This window comes from Vicugna pacos, chromosome 26 (genome assembly GCF_048564905.1).
Source record: "Vicugna pacos chromosome 26, VicPac4, whole genome shotgun sequence".
In the NCBI taxonomy this organism is placed as follows: Eukaryota; Metazoa; Chordata; class Mammalia; order Artiodactyla; family Camelidae; genus Vicugna; species Vicugna pacos.
The window spans coordinates 3640373-3665373 of NC_133012.1; the positions used below are offsets into that span (position 1 = coordinate 3640373).

The 25001-nt window shown below is 49.7% G+C and overlaps 1 long non-coding RNA gene across 3 annotated transcripts; it reads right to left on the reverse strand.

Annotated features, from left to right (window-relative positions):
* Positions 1-2427: 2427 nt before the first annotated feature.
* On the reverse strand, positions 2428-16199 carry LOC107034615 (uncharacterized). Of its 3 annotated transcripts, none has more exons than XR_012064611.1 (5): positions 16123-16199; positions 15612-15798; positions 13754-13973; positions 13548-13662; positions 2428-2556 (listed from the first exon to the last, which is right to left on the reverse strand). It is a non-coding gene; the product is annotated as an uncharacterized lncRNA (long non-coding RNA). The 3 variants fall into 3 exon arrangements; XR_012064612.1 differs by lacking the exon at positions 2428-2556 and adding an exon at positions 12684-12824; XR_012064610.1 differs by lacking the exon at positions 2428-2556 and having other exon boundaries at positions 12922-13662.
* Positions 16200-25001: the final 8802 nt, after the last annotated feature.

The window sequence follows — 25001 nt, forward strand, 5'->3', positions numbered from 1 at the left end:
CTCATGTTTGGGAGATGCCTGGAGGGTTAAGGGTACGAGCCAGGTGGCCCAGGAAGCACTGAACCTCTCTGATCAGCAGGGGGATTGGCTCATCACCCTGATGGTCCTGTAGTCTCCCGACTGGGGTCCATGTGCAAGAAGATACAGGAAGATACTTGTCCTTTAAAGATTTCTATTTCATCGTGTGTTTTATAACATACATCATCTACAGGCACAGTAGTACATGCATATTATACACAGATAATTAGCCAGTTATTGAAAGTATAGGCTGAGAAATATTTGTATGAACAGGAACATTCAATTTTAAAAGTCGGAAGCTTCGCAAAGTCTTCTCAACTGCACTGATCCATCTTATTTCCAATCAGCCGCTGCGTTAGCACACAAGGGTTGGCTGAGCCCAGATCTTCTAGTCCAAACACCTGTCCTCCCCGGCGCTGAGCACATCAGACACATGGTCAGGGAGACATTCTGGGAATGTTGGTGAAATCTTGAAGAATTGGAGAGAAAAACTGGAGGCAGGTAGATGTCTCATTTTTCAAGAAAGCAGATTTCACTGGCCAAATTCCTGAAAAAAAAAATTTAGCGCGGATCATTAAGCAGATGGTTTATGACCCTAATGATACAATATTGCAATCTGCCCCCAGAGAGCTTTCCTTTTAACAAAGGAAACCGACATATACAAATATCTATGATAAAACAGAGTATTTCTTAAGTGCCAGATAGTGGTTATATTACGAACAACGTGGTTAAATTATAAACGAATGTGACCAGGATTTACCAAAAGGGGAATACTCTGCGGACACAGCGACTCCTGATACAGAGAACATAATATTCAGTGAGAAAGGGGGATGTTAGAGCTTCTATGTATGTATTTATTTTTAAATACCATCTTTCCATTTTCTAGTTTGTACAGCCTGAGGACTGTGGGGACAGCTGCTCCCATGTGGGACTGACTGGGGCTAAAGGACTGGAGGTACAGGGTGGCAGCCCCTGCGTGTGGGGAAGGACCTTTGGGAGCTCTGGGACAGCATCCTCGAAGGTCAAGGGAAGGTGGCTCAGCTCCCTGTTGGAACAGGGATTAAGGCGCTAAACGACCTTTAAGGTCTGTTTCTACTTTGAGTTCTATGATCTGTGTGAAATAATGGCCCTGCAGGGCTCGTGCAGAGACAGTGGGCTTAAAGGCAGCGGCCTTAAAGAGACATCAGTATTTGCAAATCCCGGACTCCCAGTTTACCCCTCCACTATCCCAGTAGAGGGGAGATACACACTACTGTATACAAAACAGATAAACAGCAAGGTCCCACTGAACAGCACAGGGAACTATATTTAATACCTTGTCATAGCCTATAATGAAAAAGAACATGAAAAGGAATATGTATGTATATCTGAATCACTCTGCTGTCCACCAGAAATTAACACCACATTGTGAGCTGACTATACGTCAATAAATTTTTTTTGTTTGTTTTAAAGAGACATTGATCTGGCTTGGGGCAGCCTCTGTGGAGGAGCCACAGATGGCTTCACGGTGGAAACCTGGCTCCTTCCAGAGAGGCCAGGTCCATGGCCTGAGGGGTGGAAAGGATAAGTGTGTGTTGCTGTTACTGCAAACTTGCCTTTTGGGGGAGAAATGAAAAATCAGCCTTCAGCCTTTATACCCTTCTAATGTGAAACTTTAGATTCGCTGATTATTCAGCTAAATTTTGAACATTCAGCATTTGTCAGGGTGCCTGATTTCCTCCCCAGTCACCACCTAGATTTCGGAAAGGCCGGACTATAAATAACCAGACAGACTGTACCACCTCCAACAGCCCAAGCTGAAGAATTGAGGAGTCCGGATGACCTGGGCTGGAAAATGACCCGGGAACAGAACATTCCACACTTTACACATTCTTGTCATGAGATCAAGGGTAAAGCTAGAATTTGGGGGAAGCCACTGCAGAATCTCTCTCTCTTTCTTTCCCTCGCCATCTCTCTTCCCGCCTCTCCTCACCCCTCACACACCACCCACCCGCCCATCTGATACCCAGGATCCACTATAAACGATGGCAGGAGAGCACCTGTGAGCCACTAACTCCCACCCACATGACTGATTTACCTTCACGAAGTAGGAGAAGCTGCGTGGTGTGTGAGTCTGGGATTTAGACAGAAGAATGGATTCCAGCTTTGATGGCTAATTAGCAGGAGGACCAGTGACTCAGTTTGACTTTGTGTGTTTCCATTCCTCACTTTGTAAAGCAGAAATAATCATTATAATTTTTAAGGCTCGTCAAAACTCCAGGATTGTTCTGAGCATCACGCGTCATGGTGTATGCTCATGTTTTGCAACCTGCCAAGTGCTCTACGAATGCATGTTATTACCATGGCTATTATAAGACAGACCCCTCCCACTGGTTTGGAGGTTTTTATGGAGGTGCGTACTTACTGTAAATGCAGTATTTGTTTTATGGCTCCTTAAAAAATTGAGATAATTAGGTAAATAAATCTCTGCTAAGCCAGCATGTGTAACTGCCAAAACAGTTGGTCGTGGCCATAACTTGCAGTAGATACGCAGAAGAGCTGTAAGGAATTGGATCACAGTGAGGATTCAGCATTACTTCCCAGATAAGGATGATTCTGGAAAGCGGTCACCAAGGGTGAGCAGGTGCGGTGGGTCTCTGGTCCACATCCAGCCCCCAGGCAGGACCACGACGTGCAGCCGGCATGCAGCTGGGTGGGTGGTGTGGGACAATAACGTCACTTTTCAAAGCACTTAAAAAATACAATAATAACAAATCCCCATTGCCAGCCAGGTACAGGGAGACAGTTACACCCATTTTCCAGAGGAAAGTCGATGGTGCCCATCAGAACCCCAGCCATGTTTATAACCTTTGATGCCAGCCAGCCTAGAAAAATATCTGGGAAAGCTCTTAAGGAAATAATCACATTCAAGATCACAAAGCTCTAAATGGTAACTGTTGAAACTGAGAAAATATTTTAGGAGAAGCCTAAGTATTCACCAATAGGGGATGGAGTAAATGAAATCACAGACCTTCTTAGGAACACTTACTCTGCAATCAGTGAAAGAGAAGTGGATATGTATTTTTCTCACATCTGGATATTTTAATAGGAAATCAGATTTCCTATTGAAAACAAAATATTTCAATATGTTATTAAGAAAATCAGCTTATAAAGCACCATGAATCCTATTTTTGGAACCATGAGTTTGTTCATGTGTATTATGTGCGGGTTTTTAGATGTCTGCAGTCATTATAATAAATACATTTCTGAAGCACTGACGGTGGGGTGAAGACTCTATTCCTGTGTTATCCCACCTCGTCCACTTACCAACCCCTGGAAGCAAGTATTTGTATTCTTATCTCACGGCGAAGGTAATTTAGGGACTGGTGGAGTTAGTAAGGTGCCCAAGGTCGCGTGGCTGCTAAGATCTGTCTGACTCCAAAGCTGGGTTGACCACCTGTTTTGATACAAGCTTCCTCTCACAGCAGTGGTTCTATTCGGACCTTGAGATGATAACTTATTTTATCACTTTTCTGAGCTACGTGGTTTTTAAAAACTTTTTAATCTGATGGTAAATTCTCGTTGTGTCTGTATTTAAAGAAATAAGCATGTTCCTCCCAACTGGAGAGGATGGGGAGGTCAACTCGGGGAACTCTACGGATGCCCAAAGGATCTGTGGGCAACAGAGGCTACTGGGCATCTTGAATACGGCCCCAAGTTCCCAGCTCACTGAATTGTAACAACAGTGGACTATGTAACCCAGGCTGTTACTGGAACACGGTATTGTTTGGGGAATAATAATAAAGTGCTTTTAGATCAAGTACTTCCCGTCCTCATAACAGCCTCATGAAGTAGGCAGAGAAGACATTTATGCCCATTTTATAGATGAGGAGAACTGAGGCTCAGAAAGGGTCAGTGGCTTGTCCCAGGCTCCAGGGCCCAAAGTAACAAAAGCTCCATTAAAACTGAGAGACTGACTCCTAGTCCAGTGCTTCCTTCACGACAAGGGGTTTTTAAGAAAAGCTGTTCTGGAATTGAAACGACCGCATGCGACTTTGAGAGGGACTGAAGTTGGGTGGTGGGTCTGCGGCAGGGAGGTGTGAGTCTGTGCAGCAGGAAGCAAAGTCCTGCACCCACAGAGGAAGGAGAAGTTCTCGCACTGAGCCCATCCTCATGAGACCCTTTTTGGGTCTGGCTCAGAGCAGAGAGCCGCTGACCTGGAGACCGGCCAGACAAGATCTTTTTCTGAAAAAGTGGCCTCCTCCCCCTCCTCCCCCTCCTCCCCTTCCTCCTCCTCCTCCTTCTGTTACTCCTCTTCCTCCTCCTCCACCCCTACCCCTAGAGACAAAACCAGTACCCCACTTTCTTCTCCATCTTGTGGACACTTGTAGAGAAGGAAGTTTCAGTGATGTGAATCTGATATTCTTTAACCAAGGCCCCTTGAAGACCAGTATTTTACTCTCAAATTTAAAAATAAGAGAGAGGAAGTTAATCTCTTTAGATTGCTAACTGTAATCTTAGGAAATCTTGGAGATGATCAAGGTTTTAGGTACCACCCTGCCCCATCAGTGTCAGCCTCATCACTGTCATCCTCATCACCACCACTCCCACCATCGCCATGAGACCCATGGGGTACACAGCCATCTCTTACACTCCATTTCCCGTCAAGCTGTCACAGCAATACTGAGCTCACGATAAAGCAATAGCAGTAAAGATGGTGTGGTATTGGCACTGGGAAAGGCGCACAGGCCAGTGGGTGATGGGAGGGAACCCCCACAGAGCCATGTACCCCAAGCTGTAACAAGTGATGGAGGACACCCTGCAGTCCAGTGCAGAGGGGATGGGCTCTTCAGCTACTGGTGTCGGGATTACTAATGATCTAGACAGAAAAAAAAAAAATCAGAACTCTTAGCTCCTACCCAAATAAGTCAGGTGGACGTAAAGACCTAAATATGAAAACCAAATCTATAAAATACTTGTAATACAGGAAAATGTGTTTACGAGCTCGGTGGGGAGGGGCGGAGTTCTTAGACAAGCCAGAAGAAATCACAAACCGCAAAGGAAATGGTAGATACACTGGGCAACATTAAAACCGACAACTTCTGTTCAACCAAAGGCGCTATTACAGAAGATGAGAAGCTGAGCCGCACACTGGAAGGAGCTGTTTGCAACGCGTGGGGCCGAGCCACGGTTAGTGTCCGGACTATGGAAAGAACTCCTGCACCTTGATAAGAAAAAGGCAGACAACAGAACAGAAAAACGGGCAAAGGATTTCACAGTTATTTCACAGGAGATGAAAAAATAGACGGCCAAGAAACATATGTAAAGATGCCCAGCCTCCTTAGAAATCCGGGAAATGCAAATTAAAATCGTGACGCTGGACCATATTCCGCCCACGCGTCTGACAACAGTGTGAAAAGTCTGACAGTATCGGTTGCTGTTGAGCCTGGGGAACAACCGCATGTTCCGCGGTCGGGAGTTTGAAACTCGGCACCGCAATTCCCACCCAGATGCTGCTCCCGCCAGCGCGCGCCCCGGACGGACCTTTGCACGCGAGCGGCGGGAAGCGCTTCAAAGAATGTTCACCGCACTAAATATCGAAAGAGCGGAAGACTGCTCACCTTCCATGAGCTGTAAAACGGGTTCATCATTTGTGTCATTTGCATCAACGGCGGCGCATCTTACCGCAGTGAAAATGGATAAACTCCCGCTGAATCTCGGCAATGTCATGTTGCATTAAAAATGGCAAATTGTAGCGTTTGCACAACGTGACTCTACTTATTCAAAGCTAGAAAACAAGGAAAACTCACCACTATATTGTGTGGGGGTGCATCCAGAGGTGGTAAAACTGTAGACGAGGCAAGAGAATGATCAACACTAAACTCAGGATGTTTACATCTGGGCGTGGGGGGCGGGGTGCCCGGAGCATGAGACAGAAGAAATTGATGGAAGACGGGGATGTGGGCACTTATAACCCTCTCTTCATTAGCTGGGTCACGAGGACCTGGTGTTCATTTGGTTACCTTTGTTTATGCCTTACAGATGGATATAGGTGTTTTTGTGTATTGAAAATTCATGGGATGGATAAACCCCAAATTCTGATTGGCTGCTGATTGGCTGCTACCTCTAGGCTAGAAGGGGGTGGGGTTTAGGTGCATCACACGGTGCCCTTAATGGTATCGCTCATATTTTATTTCTTTAAAGAAATCTGACACGTGGCAAAATTGTAATGAAACAGGGAAAGGGGTACCGGAATATTTGTATAGATATTCTGTTATTTTCTTTTTGTTTGAAATATTTCAGAATAAAAATATTAAAGAAAAAACAGGCACAGGAAGAGAGTCTGGCGAGAAATGCATTAAAATGATGGGTGTGATTGAGCTGGGGGCCTGGGGGATTGAGATGGTAGGCAATACTCTCCATTTTTCAAAGTCTTTTCAATGAGGATATCTTATTACTTTTTATAATTAAAAATCTGCTGAAAACCTCTTTTATCAACATATTTATCATCTTCTAAAAATGGAACCCCGAGACAAGGACGCTTGAAACACTCAACAAACAGTTGCTGAAGCCCATGTTTATCAAGGAAAATGGATTGATCGGCCAACTGTGAGCAGAATTCATGTTCATCCCAAAGCAAGATGGCGCCTCAGCTTCCAGGCCTTGGGTGCCAACTGCCGGGGTTGGACGCTGGCTGTTTCTTGAGTACATTGCTTGCTCTTGCTGGGCCTCAGTGTCCTCATCTGTCAACTGGACCTAATGCTATGAGTACCTCACAGGTAATCACAAGGATTATAGGAATGAATGTTGCGTGCTTAGAATCACCTGGCACGTAGAAATCCCTGGTGGGCATTAATAAATAAATGGACCAGAGAGAGGAGGGGCTTGGGGAGGGGGCGGCACTAAATTTTGAAGGGATCATGGCAATCCTGACATAACCAGGCCTTGCACTTCATGTGTTGGGACAGCTTCTGTGGCTCCCTTTCAGAGATTAAGAAGAAAGAAAGGTACCCTCTGGGAGAGAACTTGTGACAGCTCTCGGGAGCCGTCTTGCTTGCATTGTCTTGATGGATCCATGGGAGAAGGCCCTTGCGTTGCCTGCAGGGCTGGTTCTGCAGTAAATGCCAAGGCACCCTGGTCCCCCCAGACCCACAGCTGCTGGAGCGTCAAGGGTTAGGGGCCTCCGAAGGGCTGTCTTCTTGCTGGAAGTCCCACTCAAGGGTCTGGCAGAATCCAGCCTGTCGGACTGTCCCCTTGCCAAAGATCTGAAGCTACAGTTCCTACTACAGGCATTTCTAAGTCACTGCTGCACTCTGTGTTTTCTTTCTCCTCTTCCTTCGACGGTGAAACACCTTCTTGCTCTCATCACTCTGATGCAGGAAACATGAATGTGGGGCATCTCGGTTGAGCCCCTGGGACATGCCTCGCCAAGTGTGGGTCTTTGGCTTCACGCAGGAAAGAATTCAAGAGCGAGCCCCAGTTGAGTAAAGGTCGATTTATTTAGAGAGACACATACTTCATAAAGTGTAGGCTGTTTCAAAAGGCAAGAAAAAGGCCACGAGGTATGGGAATTGGGTGCTCAGGTTAAAGTAAAAGTAGGTGCACACTCCATAGACAGAATGCGGGCCGTCTCTCCAAAGAGGAGGGAGCGAGAGAGGCAGCCACCAGATGTGGTGTTGCCAGTTTTTACAGGCTCGGTAGCTTCATGGCTACAAATGGGAGGACTATTCTCGCTGCCCCGGGGGAGGGGCCGGGACTCCCAGGAATCTGGCCACCGTCCACTCTTTGACCTTCGATGGTTAGCCTTGGGACTGCCATGGCGCCTGTGGGCGTGTTATTTATCATGCTAATAAGTTACAATGAGCATTTAATGAAGCTCAAGATCTACTAGAAGTCAAATCTCCCGCCATCTTAATCCTCAAGGCCAAATGGGAGTTGAGTCTTCTGCCATTTTGGTGTTAATTGCTGTCATTCCTTCAGTGGCTGTGCCCTGCCCCCTTCCCTCCTGTCTCAGCCCTGCCACTGACAACCACGGGGCGGCTCCAAGCCTCCACCGGGCACTTCCTCTGTAGTTCTCCCCAGGATTCCTACGATTGCAAACTCCTTCCCAGGCTGCATGGTGCAGGCAGGGCTCTGCCATCGCGAATGAGCCTGGCCTAACTGTTGTCGCCAAATTAGACCATTTGTCTCATGTCACGTCTTATGTGATCTGCTCCTTTTACATGTTTTACCTGTCTGGTCTCTCAAAAGAAAAAAAAAACCACTGTTTTGAATTCTGTGCTAAGGACGTGTGTGCTGCAATGATCATGGTGGGTACTTTTAGTCCTAATGTGGCCTAGAACTTGCTTGGTCCCCCCAGACCATGTCATGTGCTGGTCTGCTGGGGGATTGCCCAGCCTCCACCCGAGGGCCCTCTAGCTTCTGTGGCGTGGTCCTGGGTGGTGTTGTTCATGGCAGCTGTGGCCTCACAGCAGAACCACTTGGATCTGCAGACAAGCTCTGAGGCCAGAAGGCTGCCTGTCGGGGGACCTGGACTGGCCTCAGCCCAGCAGGAGGCGGAGGGGCACAGGAGGGAGACTGGGAGACCCTTCTCGGGCAGGACTGAACCCAGCTGTGTCAATACACCTGGAGAAACAAAAACACAGATGGGTTACACCTAAGTCCCTGTGCAGGAGAAGCCCCTCCCCCAGGCTCAGGGGGGCTGCCATCCAGCAGGCCTCAAGTTTCAGTCCTTTGGGACACCTTGCTCCCTCTGTCACCGACCATGATTCCTGGAGTTCTCACCGGAGAAAGCCACTCTGGGCAGGTGCCATCTCATGCCATAGCGAGATGGGCAGATGCTATAAAAGAAGACTTCCAAGGCCGGCCTCGGGAGCGTGGCCATGGCTGGGCCCCTGGGGGACTCCTGGCCCCCTTCTCTCCCAGCCACTGTTCGTGGCGACTCACCTCTGGTTCCCAGGAATGTGGTTATTTGGGGCCCCAATGTTACTCAGATGGTGCCCAGATTCCCTGCAAATCAGCAGTGAAGGAACACAGGAGCCTCCAGTGAAAGCACATGAAAATCCAGACCCTGTGTCCCTGCAGCCCCAGGGCTGGTTAAGCCGTGGCTCCCGGAAAGCGTTCTGCCTGTGGAAGGGCCGTTGTCCCCACCAGGCACCTCCTCCAGGCAGCCCCACCTCTGTAGGACTCCTGCACCCAAACTCAGCAGCCGCCGAGGGGGAGGTGAGCAGGTGCTCCGCTCGCTCCCAGCTGTCAGAGGGGCTGCCCAGGCAGGGACTGGGGTCTGAGGAGCGAGGCCAGGCTCCCCGCCCAGGTTGAGCATGTGGGCAAGGGCAGCCCTGCAATCTGCATGCCCCAGGCAGGCACCTCCCCTCTGCTCCGCTCCTGGGCCCCAGTAACGCCTCTGCTGCTGATAAAGCCCCCAGGGCCCCACCTCCCAGGCCCAGCAGGGGTGCGGTGGCTCCGGCATCCCCAGCTGCTCCCACGGCCAACGGCGACTGACCTCGGGGATCCTGGTTAAGGACGGCATGCCCTGCCCAGTGGGCTTCTGTAAAGTGAGTTCTGGAGCATCTGCTCCGAGGGAAGGGGGTGCTCGGGAAAGGTGCGGAGCCAGGTGGGGGCGAGATAGAAGGAGCTGTGTTTCCACGATCCTGGGTACCTGGGGCCCGCGTCCCTTGGCTTTGGGATTTATCATCACATCAGCAGAGGAGCATAGCTCTGTGTTCACCCGGGGCCTGCATGCCTGGGCTCTGGGCTTTGTAATCCCATCAACACTCATTCTCTTGGGCACCAAACGTAGCAGGTGGCCTCTGCTGGACTCAATTAATCCAGTTCATATTTTTCACAGCTGGCGATTTGCTGTCAAATTTAGTTCCACCCACCTGGGTCTCTGAATTATGTTCTCTCTGCATGAGGGGTTGGGGAAGAGGACTCCTGGGAGCCTCTGTCTTCGGTCTGTTTATGGCGATTCTAGAAGCTTTCCTCTGACTTTAGTGAGCAGGGTGTGTTGTCACAGGACCACAAGGGCACCTGTGAGGGGGCCAGTCTGCCGGGGGCCGGGGTCACCCCCATCTGGAAGCGATTGGCTTGTTTCCTTGTTTTCTCAAAGACCCACAAAAGCCGGGCATCTCATGGTCATGACTGCTCCGTTCTTGAAATACTGAACTTTGGATCCATGTTGCTGCCGAACGGGAGGGAGAAAAGTCTCAGGAGGGAGGCCAACCCCACGGAGTGTGTCTGGGAGATAGTGTCTGTGGCTGTTCTTAAAGTGGCCACGCAGCAGAGCAGAGGGTCACCCCACACACCCCCGTACTCCCCGCAATGATAGGACATATCGCTGTGGCGCAGCAGCCCGCTTGGCCGTTTTTAAGGTGTCCTGTGTCAGGGGAGGCTGTTGGTTTGGTGGTGACTTCAGGCCAGAGTTGGGCCCCAGGCCACAGGCTCAGAGGGACCCTCGTGGTGCTTCCAGGCAGGATCTCTGCTCATCCCCTTGTCTGAGAGACTCTCGGCGCCAGAGAAGTGATATTAAGTGGGGATTTCTTGTCAGTGGCTTGGCATCTTCACAGTCGCCTTCCCGAGGATGGGTATTTATTTTTCCCCCAGGAAGGGGAGGGTCGGGAGGAAGGCGGGAACTCTGTTGCAGTCGCAGCAGCAGCGGCGCGAGTCAGGTGAAGTTCATGTGAGTTTTTGCCCTTCCCTGGGCCACCTGGGCCTCAGCTTCACTGTGCCTTGGGGGCCTGCTGACCACGGACCTCAGAATGCAGGGAAGGGGCTGTGAGTGACCACGGGACACAGGAACTGTCTCCAGACCCAAGTACAAGCCTGGCGTTTTGCAGGAATAAAGAATGGCTTACGGGGGGTGGGGAGGGTGTAGCTCAGTGGTAGAGCACGTGCCCGGCGTGCAGGAAGTCCTGGGCTCAATCCCCAAGCCCTCCATCAAAAAATAATAAATAAATAAACCTAATTACCTCCCCCCTCCCCTCAAAAACAGTTTTTAAAAGGCTTTTTTTTTTAAAGAATGGCTTATGAATGAAATGTTTAAAATTAGCGTGCGTACTTTCACTGAGCACAGAGCCTTGGGAGAACCAGTTTTTTTTCCATATGTCCATTTCTTCAGCTCTCTGGAACCTGGCTCTGCTCTGAGGCTGCCTATGAAAACCTTAGGAAAGGAAAAAAAGCCTTGACGATTGTTTTTACAAGCAGAGTCATCTAAACTCTGCTGACTCTTGACTTCAGGGGTCATTTATAATGAGGTTTTAAAGCCAGGTTGTCATCCCTTACCCCCAAACGGTTTAGCCGGTGTCTTTGCACAATCAGCAGACTTATTCTGAGTTTCAGCTAAATGAGTCATATTGAGAAAGGCGGGTCTGCTGCTGTTGCCAATAAAATAAAAGAGAGAAACTAAGAAGGGCAATAGAATGCTTTCCAAAGGCAAAGAAACTGAAACTCCTTGTCCTCAAGGTCTGTTCAGCATTTAACAAGCATTGCTCATGTACGGCTCTGTCAGGTCCTGGTGACACTGGGGACGTGGCCGTGAACAAAACACACAAATCCCTGCCCTGTGGAGCTGATGCTCCAGCAGGGTAAGGAGACAGACTAAAATCAAAATAAATGAGTGCTCATTTATTAAAAGATGGTAGATGCTGTGAGACAGATAGCGGGCAGGGGTTAAGATGCATGGGAACTTCTACAATTTAAACAGATGCTCAGAAAGCCTCAGGGAGGTTTACTTTGGCTGTTGTGTTCCAAATGGTCCTTAAGACCATTAAGAAAGGATTACAATTTGATGTCCAGACTCTTAAATATGAGAGTTTGTTGATTGTCAGAAGCTACAGATTTCTCCGTTACATCATCACCGTTGAGATAGGGTACCTTTAGAATCCAGCAGAGTTCATGATGTTTGCTTGTGCAGCCCTGTCAGACTCCAACGGTTCTGGGTTTGTCTTTCTGGCTGGACCAACGGGATGGATGATGATTTATGTCACTCCTCTCTGGGTTATCAGGATTTCTTACGTCAAACTGCTGACGATTGTATTTGCCATCATGATTTCAGGGAGGAACTTGGGTAAGATAGCTAGTTAAATGTGTTATGGGCACTGACAAATGTGATGATCTTGGGTAGGAATATTCTTAAGTATAAAGGATAATATTTTTCATATATGCTACAAAGCAAACAAGCAAACAAAAAATACCTACTGGGCAAAGACTTGAAGGAGATGAGGGCTAGCCTGCATAGCTCTGGAGGAAACGGCAGGTGCCAAGGTCCTGAGGCAGGCGTAGCTGGAACAGAGCGAGGAGGGCGGAGCATAGGAGGGGGCGGAGTCAGAGTGATGGCGGGGAAGAGGGGCAGGGGTGCAGAACGCGCGGGACCTTCTTCACTACTGTAAGGATATTACTTTTACCCCGAATGAGACAAGAAGCTTTAGACAGTCTCGAGATTGGACACACAGTATGATTTGACCTCTTCCTAGACCCGTGACTTCCTAATGCCTTTGAATCCAAACTCCAGGAACGGAGTTATCACTGACCCCTCCCTTGGGCGGAGGGTCTCAGCCTTTTTTTTTCCTGTGGGATGCGCAGGGCTGGCTGCTGACATAGCTACGGATGATAGATTTCACGGCCACACCGGGGTACTGAAAACCCCCTCTCCCTTACACTCTCCAATTTCATGAGCAAATAGTGGTACGGATGCTCTTTATTTAAAACATTACCATGGGTGAAATGAAAAAGGAAACGGAAACGTCTCTAAAAACACAATTCTCAATGCAATAAACAGCAATTTGCAATCGCAGCTGCAGCTGGTCCTTCGTTGTTTCCTTTGGACCTCGCTGTGGAGGAAGAACACAGCTTCTGGAACCCCTGCCTCCAGCAAAGCTTACGGTGTAAGCGCGCGGATGCAGTGCTGCAGGGGCGCAGGTAGGGGGAGCTTGTTCAAATGTTTAAAAAATAGTTAAAGTAGTCTTGGTCCTCCTATAGGTGGCCTCTCTCCCTGTGTGTTCTTCACACACAACCGAGGTGATGGAGGAAGCACGTAATCTTTAATGGCTTCACTCCATCTTAGGATGGAGTCCATGCTCTTTCCTGGGACACCTGCCACCCTGCCTGCGCGTCTTTCCCTCCAGGATTCCTACTCCGCACCGCCCTCCACCCCGCCAAACTCTCAGCTCTTTCAGCCGGCCAAGCTTGGATATTTTTATTAAGCTTTGCATGTGGGGACTCGAGCTTGCCTTGTTCCCTGTTGTAACCTCAGCACGCAGCACAGTGCCGGGCGCACAGTAGGTGCTCGTGAAATATCGGTCGCATTCCTGAACGAACCACCAATTACCTGCATAAAGCCCCTCACGACTGATTCCTGCTCACTAGTGTGGTCACAAACACGGCATCACAGCTCTAATGGTTTGTGTGCATGACTTTTTAGATACTCCGCTCTTGGGTTTGTTATTTTTGTGGGGGGAAATGCACAAGATCGTTTCTCCCTCCTCTGAACGCTCCTTGCATCTTATGGGGACCTCCCTTGAGGCCCTTCTCATTTCCTTCGTCTTTCCACTTACTTGCATGTGTGTCATCTCCCACGGGCTGGGGCGGCGGGAGGCGGGCACAGCCCGGCTGACTCATCTTTGACTCACTCTTTTCTCCCCGGCACCGACCCCGGTCTTGAACGTGGGGCTGAAAAGAAAAAAAAATTTTTTTTTTTTTTTGTTAAATGAAGTCATTTAAAACCAGTGAATGAGTCTGAGGTCGTTTCCCCTTCACTCACCCAAACTGAGCGTTGATGGAGTGTCAGGAATACGTTGGGGCGTTTATTTGGAAAATAAATCTGCCTCCGGCCCCGGGCCCCGGGCCCCAGCCGTCAGTCACAGCCCGATGCCCGGTCTCTCTGACCCGCCGCGTGTGGACGGAGGCCCGTGTGCGTCCGCTCAGGACCGGCTCGGAGTTTATCATCATCTTCCGACAGGCGGTGACACCCAATTAGAGATCTAGTGAGAAATAGAACTGTTGTCTCCCCTGCCTCCTGCTCACCCCTGACCACCACCGTCCCTCGGCGGCTGGCTCTCGGGGTGGAGGCTGATTTATCTCCTGAATTTATTGTCTCCGCACAGGAAGGAAGGCGCGTTAAGGGGGGAAGCGGTCTCGCCGCTAATGGGCCTGAGCGGCGGCGGCGGAAATCTATTAGCCTGCAGTGGGAGGTGTCGGCGATGGAGGCAGGGTGAGCGGCTCCGTCGCTTAGGGACAGATTAGTAAAAACAAAGCAAGCCCCGCCCCCCGCTTTTCTCTCCTGCCTGGGGGCTGGAACGTGGGTTCCCTCCTCAAACAGCTGCAGGAGAAGGAGGGAGCAGTGGGAAGCCTGCCTTGCCCGCCCCCAAACCCTATTGGTCAGGAGACTACTCTCCCTTCCCGGGAGTGGATGGTGAAGCAGCGGTTTGTAAGACATGATGTCAGTTTCCTGTGAAAAGCCAGTGCCTCTAACAACTGAAAAGCACGGGCTTTGGTCCAGCCATTGATCAAGGATGATAATGATTTGCAAACAATCGAGCAGAGTCCAGCTACTCTGAAAACCCATTCTAGGCTCCACTCCCTTTCCCGAATCGGACAAACTCTCCTCCCGGTGGGGTGGGTCACTGCATGTACCTGTGGTTTTCTTTTTCTCCAAAGGGAGGGACTGGCTAGGGGTGTGTCATCTGGAAGTCACCCCAGGGCTGGCTAACAGTTCTGTCTGGTGGTGTGAATTTGCAGGCACCCATCTACTGTGAAACCTGAAGTTCCACCATTAGAAAGTATTCCTGAGGTTTTTTAAAGGGGTTTTGATCTCTGAGAGTCTTCTATTAATTGCACACACTTAAGCCTTTCTAATAGGATCTTAAATCGTACTGCTGCAAGGAACTCATTCTTATCTTGTGGGATTAGTCGAGGACTAGGCACAAGCAAGAAGTGGAATTTGGGGCAGGTTCACAGAACAGGGCAGAGATGGGTGAGGTGCTGGTACAGTGGGGCTCAGGGAGGGAACATTCATTCCTTGAGTAGGACAGTGACTGGGTCCCAGATTCCTTCCTAGATATTCGTGTATCCTTAGAGCTGGGTTCCAGGCCATCTGCCTGTGACAGTGTGTAATCTGATAAATGATATTGGACTGAAAAGTGGGAATCAGGACCAGGGATGGAGTTACTCGGATTCTGAATATCTTTCTCTTGCACATGCCATCCAGGTGGCCATGGGGTCAGCCCAGGAGTTGACGGGGCTCCTTGGCCCCAGTGCCCGGACTTTTAACCCTTCTCCTTCGCAAGATTTGCAAATGCTATGCAGAATAATGTAGATTCACATTATTGCATCTGTGTGGGAAAATGGAGCATTTGCTTGGCAAACTTTGTCTGAATGAGACAGGTACTATTGTCCTCACTTTCCAGATGAGGAGACAGAGGCTGAGCAGTTAATTAACTGGCCCCAGTCTCCCAGCCAGCTTCCCAATTCGGGTCTGTCTCCTAACACTCTAGAGATGAACTTTCACAGATGCGAATCTTCCTCATCTCAAGGGCTGGTTGTGTTCAATTATTTCACATGCCTGTCTCCCCACAAGTCAGCACCCCAGTGCCCAAGCTGTACAGGGCAGGTGGTCTCACCTGAGCGACACTAACGGCCGATGTTGTGACCCCACTCATCCGGTCCGTGGGCTCTGCAGTCAGACTCCCTGCATTGGGATCACTCCTCTGCCAAGTTCTAGGCGGCGCCCTTAAACTAGTTCACATCAGAAGTCTCCTTGACAGGTTGGATGTCTTTCAGAGAACTAGCAGTCAGAACACGGCTCATCTGATTACAGCTCAATCGAAGAAGAAAGAGACAAAAAGAAGAAAAATAAAAACAATGACCCAGAAATGGCTACCACAACATTCTCACTAATACCCCCACCCTCCCCTAACCGGCGTCCTGGAAGAGGTTGCTCATTTATCACCTGCCTGGAGCCTAAAAGGGGCTCCAGCATCTTTCTCAGCCCAGCATCCCAAGAAGCTGCTACCAGTCAGATTGGTGTAGACACAGGCAGTGAGCCCCATTTCCTATTCCAGTGTTGTTCAACCAGCAATACGATTTAAAAGCCAAACTATGTACCCAAATTGCTATAAACCCTCTCCACACCTCCATTTCCTCATCTGTAAACGAGATGATAGTGGTTGTCCTAGAGGTGAACTTATGATTGGAACCTGGCATATCAGAAAATGTTGGCCATTATGATGTATATATTTGAATCATGTGTTCTGGACTCATAACTCCCAACATTCTAAGAACTTTGGGATTTCAAACGATATCTGTCTACCTTCAACCAACTTTCCATTCAGGTCAACAGAGTTCACTGAGTAGGAAGCAAGAATAAAGGAGACTCGTGAAGGGGTGGGAGCTCCACTCGTGGGAGGCGGGACTGGGGAAGAATTAAGTCTGCTGGTCGGGAGAATGAGGGAGTTGGCCAGGGAAGCACTGCAGAGGAAGAGAACTTTGCATGAGCCTAGAAGAGTCAGGAGAACTTCACAGAGGTTGGGCGGGAAGGCAGGGCAGCAGAGGGAACACAATCGTAAGGCCAGCGGGTGCAGAGGGGTGCCGTGCGCCTGGAGAGGTGCAGGAGCCTGGTGGTCAGGTGCAGGCAGGGGGTGGACCGCAGTGGGAGGTGAGGATGGAGAGGGCGGCGGGGGCTGGAGCATGGACGTTTCAGAATGTCAGCCTCAGCCTTTGGGGTTTTTCTACAGCTGCTGGGAGCCAGCCAAGGGTTTGGGGAAGGAAGTATCCTGATGGGAACATTCGCCCTGGCAGGGTGAGGAAGAGGGATCATTGGAATGGCACGGAGTTAGGAAAATGTTTCCTTCTCCAGGAGAGCATGGCTGAACTGTCCTCATTAAGGGGATGGCGGACAATCGACACTGTTGAACTGCTATTGTGTACCGGCCACCATGCTGTGTGATTCACACACCCCAGCTCAGTCAGTGCTCATGCAGCCCCTTGAGGAATCACTACCTGTGTTCCCAATGGGGACATCGAGTCCTGCTGCAGACAGGAAGGCAAGAAAGTAAGGTTGCTGTCTGGGGCAGCGTGTGGGTGCCCCTGGGGTCTGAGATCTGGTCCTCGGCTCACAGTCCCAGCAACTTGATTTGGAGGCACAAGCAGAGGATAGCAGGTTTGGGAACTGACTTGATGCTAATCCAACCTTCAGGAGTCCGAGGCTGATACCCACCTGCCCACTTCACTGTGAAGTACGGTTTCTCTGGCCTTCTGGTGTCCATCTGTGTTCTCATTCATTTGTGTTCTCTGCTCTGTGAATTCATCCCATTAAGACAATCTCAGTGACATGGAAAACAGTATGGAGTTTCCTTAAGAAACCAAAAATAGACTTATATGATCCAGCTGTCCCACTCCTGGGCATATAACTAGAGGAAAATCTAATTCAAAAAGATACATGCACCCCAATGTTCATAGCAGCACTATTTATAATAACCAAGACATGGAAACAACCTAAATGTCCACCAACAGATGACTGGATAAAGAAGAGATGATTTTACATCTATACACAATGGAATACTATTCAGCCATAAAAAAGAATGAAATCATGTCATTTGCAGCAACATGGATGGACCTAGAGATTATCATACTAAGTGAAGTAAGTCAGACAGAGAAAGACAAATACCACATGATGTTGCTTATATGTGGAATTAAGAAAAGAAAAGATACAAATTTTACTTATAAACCAGAAATAGGCTCAGGGACATAGAAAACAAACTGGTTATGGGGGTGGGGAGGGAGAAGGGATATATTAGGAGTTTGAGGTTAACAGATACACATTACTATATAGAAAATAGATAAATGACAAGGACCTACTGTACAGCACAGGGCACTCTACTCAATTTATTATAATAAGCTATTATGGAAAAGAATCTGAAAATATATGTATATGAATATATGTAAGTATGTATAACTGAATCACTTTGCTGAACACCTGAAACTAACATTGTAAATCGACTACACTTCAATAGAAAATAAGAATTTTTAAAAAAGGAAGAGAATCTTAGTGGCAAGCCAGTTACAGCAGTGCCTGGTGAGCGTGCAGAGAAATGGTGGGGAGGGCGCCAAATCGTCTTGAAGAATATGTCATTAAGACCATGATAAGGCCTGATGAACCATTCACGCCCCACAGCCGAGAGCACCACATTCATTACGAATTGCTGGTTGAACAACGCTGGAATAGAAAATGAGGCTCACTGCTCGTGTCAGCACGGCTCTGACTGGTAGCAGCTGCCTGGGATGCTGGGCTGAGAAAGATGCTGGAGCCCCTTTTAGGCTCCTGGGAAGGCCCGTGTGATAAACCAGCAACCTGTTCCGGGGTGCCAGGGGAGGGAGGGCGAGGGCGGGGGGATTGGTGGAGTGTTGTAGCAGCCATTTCTGGGCACTGTTGTTTTTCTTTTCCTTCTGTGACTAAGCTGTAATCAGCTGCTCCCCGGCATGGAAGTGATGACAGTGGAGGTCTTTTCATCACCACATTTATGAGTCACCACTCGTGTCACCTGTTAGAACAGAACTTTCTGACCCAGCTTCCCCAACCAAACTTTTGATAGCATCACCATCAAACCCGGACTGTCGGCTTCTGGGCAAGGCATGTCTCTGTCCATCCAAACGCCACCCTCCTTTGGGTGGGAGGAGTTTCCACCGTCCCCTCCAGCTCCCATGGCTCCCCCCTCCTCCTGTCCCCTCCAGCCTGTGGCCCCGTGTAGCAGGTGGTCCATCTCTGCTCTGGGGTAGCTGTGGCACTAAATAAACAATTGTGGCGCCTGGATTTCCAGTCTCCATCTACATTGTCTTCCTGTGGGATTTGGGGGGGGAAGCACTTAATTTTGAATATTCATACTTCTCCATCTGAAAAATGCAAGTAAGAGCACTTGGCACCAGTGACCGCGAAGGTGCTGAGTTAGTGTTAGCAGGTTGCCCTGCGTGTCTCAGGCATGGTGATGCTTTCATTCATGGATGCTCTGGGATTGGGGTCACTGCCCAAGCTCTTTCTCTCCACTCCATTCACTCCCAACGTGGCCATTACCAACTTCGGCTCCAGCCGTTGAATAAATGGGATACATTTGAAGCAGGTAGTGCATGGGGCTGCCTGAAATTGCTGACTGAGGGGTTTCGCTATACTTGTCTGTGTCTAATTTTGTTTGCGTAACAGTGCAGGTGTGCCCTACTTAGAGAAATCGCCGATGGCTGAACTGGGGAGTCTGTCTCTGGGGTCCCCCATGATTTGATGGGTCCCCTCTTGAGGCAGAACCTACAGGGCTGCCTGGAGACTCCCTTCCATCATGCTGTCAACACCTGGGGACCTTCCTCTGAAATTCCCTAGCTCCCGTGTCATCCCTGGCATGCCCTGTCCTCACTCCCGTTCCTTCAGAGCCTGGCTCCGGAGAATTTCCCAAGCTGGCGAGTCTTTACTGAGCTCCTGAGAGGGGCAAGGTCCTGCGAGGCTGCAGATGTGAAGCCTGGGGTGGCCACTCAAAGCACTTGCAGCCTGGAAGGGGGAGGAGGCATGTGCCAAAACCACGAGGTCCCAAAGCAGGGAGGGATCTGCCGCAAGGGATAAAGCGCTTTGGAAATTCACAAGAGAGGGGATACTGCGAGAGGAGGAAATCAAGCGACGATGGTCCCTCCAGGTTGGCTGTAAGGAACAGGTCTGGTGCAGACAGTCGAGGATGGAGGGATGGGGAAGCCCGGAAGGGCGTCCTGGACGGAGAGGGAGAGCAGAGCAAGGAAAGCCCTCAGCAGTCAGTGCATCTTCATATCAGTTCAGGGCAGGAGAAGAGAGATAGGAGGTCAGGTTGGAGACTGAGCCGGAAAGTGGACCAGGCAGGGCCTGAGAATGACCTGCCAGGGTGTTCAAAGGGTGAGGAGCAGCGGAGGGGTTCTGGATGGGGGAAGAGCAGGACCCTGGCTGAGGTGAGGTTCTGGCATGTCAGCTTCACGGGAGGGAGCCTGGAGGTGGAGGAGAGTGGGAGTGGCTGCCGAGTGGTCCCAGTGAGAGGTGGTCCAGGTGGGTGCGTGCGTGTGATGAGGAAGCTGAGAAAGGGAACTGTCTTGGATGCTCCTGAGTCCTGTGCCAGGCCTGGTTCTCAGAAAGGATCCCGGCCATGGATTTGCTGGGTCATTGCCTGTTACGATAAGGAAACTGAGGTGTAGGGAGATTGACTTGCTCACAGCTACATAGCAAGAATGCGGTGGAATGAGGATACATAAGCAGCCAGGAAAGCTGGCCCCAGGGCCTGGCTTCTGCCCCCGTACCTTCTGGTCATGGGAGTGGGAGACACAGGAGGCTCAGGAAGGGAGATGGGCTGGCGAGGTCCTGGGATGGTGTTTCTTGTGGAACTCCTGGAGCACACTGGCCAAAAGCTTGGCCCTCAGATGTCAGGATGTGGCCCTGTGGCCAGATCCTGCAGGCCTGGCTTTTGGCCCCTTCATATCACCCACCAGCCCGTTCCTTCAGCTGAGCCTCATTGGGTCCCCTGGGCCCGGGGCTCTCCCCTGTGCTCTATAAACCACAACAAAACCACGTCAGGAAGCGTGGACCCACCTGAATCCAAAGAACAGATAGATGCATGGCAGGATGTTTACTTAATTTGCAAAAGCTTCACCCTGGGGTTTCTTTAAGTAGCTAGCTCCCAAGTACATAAAAAAATTACTGTATATAAAAACGTTCGTGGGAGGCAAAAAAAAAAGCTTTAACTGAATAGATTCGGATATACTGGACATGCTGACTGTCTCTAAAAATGTTTCCAATTTTCTCCTCGCCTTTCACATTTGTCAATGACTTTAAAGACAAACATCAATCACCTAAAAAAAAAAAAGTATCCGTGTGGTAGATGGTAGCTTTGAATTGTTTTACAGGTCTTACTGAAGACGTGAAATCGTTCATATGTCCCAGACAAGAAAATTATGGAACCGAGTAATTATATAGGAAGGAATCCACTCAGTAGAGTTCTCTATTGCATTGAAGTTCTTGTTTTGATGTTATTAGCTCCTGGCTCCCAAGGATGCTAGTGGAGTGGGGAGGCTGAGGTGACAGAGAAATGAAGTGTTGCAAGGCTTAGCTGGTCAGTCCCAGTGAAATGAGCAGCCTTCCCTGAAACGTGCAAGGTGGGGAAAATGAAAAATTTTAGAGTTAAATGCCATCGGGGCACAACGCCTTAAACAACGCTGATTCAGTTTCCCCCAAGATTGCTCACAGCTTCACCAGGCTCCCTTATTTGGTGAATTTCTAAAGGTAAAGTTTGCTTTTTCCATGTTTACTGCCCAGTGCACCCTGGTCGGGGTGGAATGGGTAACGTTGTGTGGGGCCGGTGTTCCTGGGAACACACTTTGGGAAACGTAGCATTAGCATGGAGAAGATGGTGTTCAGATTTTCATTTCAGGAGAGACCCTGATCATTGGAGCACGGATGTAGGCAGGAAATCACCAAGGACAAAAGTGTGTGGGACTGTAGGGAGAAATCTTGAAGGAACAAGGGGAAGAAAAGACTTTTAAAGAGTCTAAAGGAACGTCCCCAGTTGTCACTAGGTGGCCACTGGCAAGAGTCCAGGGTCAAGACCAGGTGAAGGGTGGGGGAGATGTCACAGAAAAGCAGATTTTGTATGAGCAAGAACTTTTCAATAGTTAGAATTCTCCGAAGAGGGAAGGGTGTGATCAGAGGGAGGTCTGTTCAGAAGAGACACTGCCTGGACCAGGAGGAAATGATCACCTTGGACCACGTGATGCTAAGACACACAACTCAGGCGGGAAGCAGGGTTCAGTTGGTTACAGCAAAGTATGTTACAGCTCAGTGTTACAGCAAGCTGGATCCTGGCGAGAGACCAAGCAGCACTCAGACAGTTGGAGAACTCAGGTTTATTTCCTGGGGGACCCAGAGGAGTTAACACTCCAAGCTCTGGACCCCGGCTGTAGGCTTACACAGGCTTTTATAGGTTACTAGTCAACTTTGCAATGTCATATGCAAATGAAATGTTAGAAATGGACCAATCAGGAGTGAGCTTTATGCAAATAAGGTGTTAGAAATGGGCCAATCAGGAGTGAGTTTTGGGAATCAATAGAATCTTAGGGATAAGCTTCCTTCTCCTAGAATCAAGCTGTTTTACAGAAGCATGAAAGCCAGATAATGCCCCTGAGCCAGGGAACCAGATGGCGCAGGTGGGAAAGCAGGGCCCCCTGCCTGGGGGTCCTGCCAGTCCTTTCATGGGGCTTCCCACCTCACGTTAACAAAACCTCCACAGGCTGCAGTAACTTAGTGCACCTGACTTTGCTAAGTGCTGACTTGTCTAAATATCATCTAATTTCTCTCCCTCTGGGTCTGTGGGGCCTTGAAAGCTCTCATGGCTGGCTTAACAGCTCCCTGTGGAAATGGGAAAGTCATTCAATCGGGGGGAAATGGATTCGGGTGAGCAAAGGAGCTTTTTTCCGGTGTGGCTATTTTAGGAACGCCTAACCCGTTTAGTTCTCACCGCGGTTAGAAATCTTGGGACTTTCTGGTCGGCTGGTGTCTAACAATCAAGCCAGTGAAACACTTGAAATTTTATAAACTTCAAGTGAATAGGATGGAAATCTTTCATCTCGTTTGGGATCCAGACGTACATCTTATTTACTCAGATTTGCTGAGGTGATTAGAGAGGTCCTACCACTAAATGTGTGAGATGAAATAAAAATGATTATGCAATGTGTTACATTTTGATTAAAATAAAATCCTGGCAGTTTGGTTCACTAAGGTTCCAAGAGTAGCCAAGATAGTTTTCAACAGACACCGCATCTTCCCAACAGGGGTGTTAGGAAATAATAGGGGTGAAGAGGGGGCAGTGAGGGGAGGGCTGTGTAGATATTTAGGGACAAGCCTGCAGGACCAGGATGCAGAACTGACTCGCTCAGTACGATGCTTCCACTGGGAGATCGGGTCTCATCTTGTGGAGGTGGAGACTGAGGAGCGGAGTGGTTGGATGACTTGTCTGCAGGCAGACGGATAAAGGGAGACGTGCTGGGGGTGGCATTAGGGTACCTGATGGATGGCAGCTGTGCTTTCCCAGTTCGAAATACGCACCCAGGGAACGCCAGCCATCCTCATGCACACAGATGGCCATTTCTACAACACAGTTGTTGGGTTTTTGTTTTTGGCCCTGCATCTTGGCTTTGAGAATGTGCGTGTTTAGTTGAACAGCCCTCCAGGAAATATTCCTTCTTCCATCAGGCAGCCCCATGGCAGGGGTAGACTTTCCCAGAACTGGGGCGGGCGGGGGGACATCTCACTATCTGGGATGAGGTCATGACCGGCACATCCTTGTGCGGAAGGGCCCCTGGGGTCCTCAGACTAGTGCCAGGTAGCCAAGAGCCGGCGTCGAGTGTCTGAGCAGTCCACTCTCTCTAAACCAGGGACTCAGCAAGTCCTGATTGAGCCCCTGTACCTCACCATTGAAAACCCCAGTAAATTAAATCTGTTCCCCAGAGTTGTTTCTGACTGCTCCATCCTTGGCCGCAACTTAGAGGGGACCAGCCCCAGCTGACTTATTCAGCACATCCCTCAGCCTCCACTCAATTTGCTCCTTACCCCCAACCCTTGCTCTAAGCTCCTGAGCCCTGGATTCGGGGATCAGACCTGAGCTTGACCCTCTGAACCTGACCCTTGGAGATCTTGTGCCTCCCCTCCCCTGCCCCGCTCTCCTTGTCCCGTGGGTTCCAGCTCTGTGCCCAGAGCACACTCCCCACCAAGGAAGGGGGCTTCTGAGCTGACTCCAGGGGTATGGGATGTGCTGGACCAGAAGACGGTCGACTTGGTTTCTGGTCCTGCTTCTGCCATGACCTGTGACATCGAGCCAGGCACTACATCTTTTCAGACCCTGAGATGAGAGGTTGATCCCAAAATCTGTGTCTTTCCAGACCCAGAGCATGCAGCTCTGAGTTCGGGTTTTGATCTCCACTTAATTTGGGATCAGGAATGACGGTGAGCGTAGTCCTCTGCAGGAGATGAGATGGAGTGCGCGATGCAGAAACAAAAAGAGGGCAAGGAGGGAAGGTGGTGAGAGCAGAGCCTGAGCTCCCAGGGTCCGGGAGCCCGGAGAGGAGGTCCTGCTGGGTCCCTCCACGCTGTGATCCCTGGGTGCAGTCCCCAGACAGAAGGCACGTGACCTCCCCCCCACCCCCCGCTAGGAGCCGGTGGTGCCAGTGGTACCCTGCCTGAAAGGTGTCGCTCGGATCCCACAACAGTTTGGGGGATTGCACAACAATTCGGGAAGGACCCCTAGGGAGAGGGTCCTGGATGTGGGTTTGTGGATGGTCCAAAGCTTGCTGACTGTCTAGGGCATGGGGGCAGAGGGCAGGGGAAGGTGGAGGTGGCCGAGGACACTCGGGAAAAGGTGCAAGGTCAAGGATGAATCTCACTTCCCATCACAACCTCCACCTGGTTCTCTTCTTCTCTCCTGAGCCTTCCAAACAGAGTCTCCCATTAAAACACAAAAGGATGAGTTAATTTTTTTCCCCAGAGAGGGAAATCGTCTAAAACACAGACGCACAGGGCAGAGGCATGTCTTTTTAGCATTTCTGCTTAGGGACTTCACCAGTTTCCTAGTGAGGCATGGTTAGAAGTTTAATGGCAAAAATCACTCCTGATTTTTTTCACATAGGTGGTATATAACTTCTCCTCACCCTCACCTGCCTGTACCCTCTCGAAGTAATGTCTCTAGTAAGACTGTAATATATTTGCTCCCAGAAATGACAGACAGGATGGTGACCCCAGCATCTCCCCATCATGCCCTCCTCATCATCCTCCCCCGACCCTGCCCCCAGTCCCGGAGCCTGATGCCCTCTGACCAACTGTTTGTCTCCATGCCTGAGGTTGCCCTGACAGTGACGGTCCACACATGTGCGCATGTCACACGTGTGTGTGCACATATATGTAGGCATGCACACACACAGAGATGCATGCCTGCGTGCACACATACACACACATTTCATCACAAACACTT